At 43.2% G+C, this 2358-nt stretch overlaps 1 pseudogene; it reads right to left on the bottom strand.

Annotated features, from left to right (window-relative positions):
• Positions 1–1395: 1395 nt before the first annotated feature.
• LOC136123205 (ferritin light chain pseudogene) lies at positions 1396–2108 on the bottom strand (annotated as a pseudogene).
• Positions 2109–2358: the final 250 nt, after the last annotated feature.

Raw genomic sequence — 2358 nt, forward strand, 5'->3', positions numbered from 1 at the left:
CTGAAGAGGTAGTTTGCTAATGAGTAGCTGAGAATTGAGAGGTAATTGCATAAATCCTGATCTTATTGGTATGTACAGCTGATAGTCTCATTAAGAAATGGTCCCACAGGGTCAAAGAGGTGAATATGTGAGATTGAAACAGATAACTCCATTAGTTCACTATGCTTTTCACACATTGTGCATGTCAAAACAGTGTGAATAAAAGGACCCATTGCTTGATTAATGCTTATGGGAAGAAGAGGAGAGTTAGGATAGCTTACATTAGAAAACCTAGGACACTTTAGGAAGAACTTCAGAACTATAATGGCAATTATACTGAAGAACGATTCAATAATAAACAGCTTGTTGGTTAAGTGGTTAAAAACACCAAGAGACATTTAGTAAGTTGTAACAATTAAATCTTAGAAGAGCCCCTCTTGTATTGTTAGACTAGTAAGCATCTCACTCACTCAACGTTACAACTAGGTTGATCTTACTACTTAGGATAATAGCTAGTGAAAAAAAAATCCCATGGCACAGATCATAATGCAGGTAAGTAAACTCAGAGTTGGCTCTAAGTTGGTATGTATGACTTACGTAGGTTAGGAAAGGGCTTTCCCTAATTCTGGTGTAGAAGAGACAAGCTAATTGTTAATTGAACCCCATCATTCCCCCTCCTTCCCCACCTCCTCCCCGAGTACACAGCCTACCCACTCTTCCCAGCCTCCTTGTAGTTAAGCGGGGCCATGTGATGGATATCTGATTGATGAAATGTAGGTGGAAGTGATGTATGCCATGTCCAGGAGTGGCCCATTCAAGCCTCTCATGTTTTTTTTCCCATTCTCTCTCTTCCTCCTTCTGGCTAGATGTGGACCCCCAGGAAAGAACAGTCCAGAATTTATATTGGTCTTTGAACTGCTGCATGGAACAGGACTTGCCATTGCTATGCACTGAGCTTTCTAGGAGCGAGGAATAAAGTGTACCGTCTTAGGCCACTGAGATTTTTTTCATGTAGTTCATATATTTACCCTAATATAATGAGAATCTCGACTTTCTTTAGTGATTATCTTTTATTCATGTACCTATTGAAGAAGTATATAGTGTGATATCTATATGTCACAGACGTTGCTAGCAAGTAGGAATATAAGCTAGAAGGTGGCAAACTGGTAGAAAACTAACATTAGAGTTTAGGCATTTCTGCAGTGTCCATGGGCCCAGGATTTTGTTGTGAGGCAGTTTTCTTTTCTTTTTTTTTTTCTTTTTTGTTGCAAAAAGCTTTATTATTTCCATTTGGTCCAAGGCTTGGGAGAGGGCTCCAGGGTGGTTAAGAACTGGCTAGTGGCTGCAGAGTGGGGCTTCAGGCAGAAGCTCTGATGCCAGAGGGGCTCCTCAAAGGCCACTGGGCTCTGGAGGTGCCTACTCATGTTTGATGGTGAGCCTTTCAAAGAGATACTCGCCCAGCCCAGCCTGGGGACCAGCCAGCCTGCAGAAGTGGGTCAGCTGGTCACCCATCTTCTTGATGAGTTTCATCTCCTATTCCAGGAAGTGGCTCTTCAGGAAGTCACAGGGGTGGGGGTCTGCGAGGGTTGGACCCAGGGCGCGCAGATCCAAAAGGGCCTGGTTCAGGTTCTTCTCCATGAGAATGGTGGCTTCCATAGTGTCCTGGGTTTTACCCCATCATCTTGAGATGACTTCTGCACGTCCTGGAAGAGGGCATGACTGCTGCGCTGGTTTTGCATTTTCAAGAGATGCTCGGTGACCTCGTACCTCTCCTTGGCCAATTCTCGGAAAAAGTGGCCTACGCCCTCCAGAGCCACAATGTTGAGGTTGAAATAGAAGCCTACAGAGAGGTAGGTGTAGGAGGCCCAAAGATGCACGTTGACCAGGAGGCTGTCAGCGGACTCCACCTTAGTGGAGTAATTCTGACGAATCTGGGAGCTTATGGTTGATTGGTAATAAGGAGTTAAGCTCAAAAAATGGTGTTGGCTGGTCCAGGTGACTGAGGATAGCTGAGTGGCTGATTCTGAAGGTTGTGACTGGAAAAAAGGTTTGAGGGTGGTTGGAGGCTGCACAAAGGGGCGTCCCTGTGTCTGTTCTGTCCACACACTGTTGAAGCAAGAGAGATCCATGGGACCACTGAGTACATTGCTGAGGCAGTTTTCTTGAGCCAAATTCTTTGTCTCTTTGTATTCAAAGAAAATTGAGCACTTCTTTCCTATCTAGATTTATTATTTGTACCATTGCTATAGGCCAAAATTTAAGTTCTGACTCTAGTTAGAGAATATTGTTTTGCAATAGTTATTTGCTTTCAGCTTATATATATTAACTAAAGAATTTGCTTTTTGTAAAATTCACATTATAAAGAACTCTTCTTCTTTG

Source organism: Phocoena phocoena, chromosome 5, assembly GCF_963924675.1.
Source record: "Phocoena phocoena chromosome 5, mPhoPho1.1, whole genome shotgun sequence".
NCBI lineage: Eukaryota > Metazoa > Chordata > Mammalia > Artiodactyla > Phocoenidae > Phocoena > Phocoena phocoena.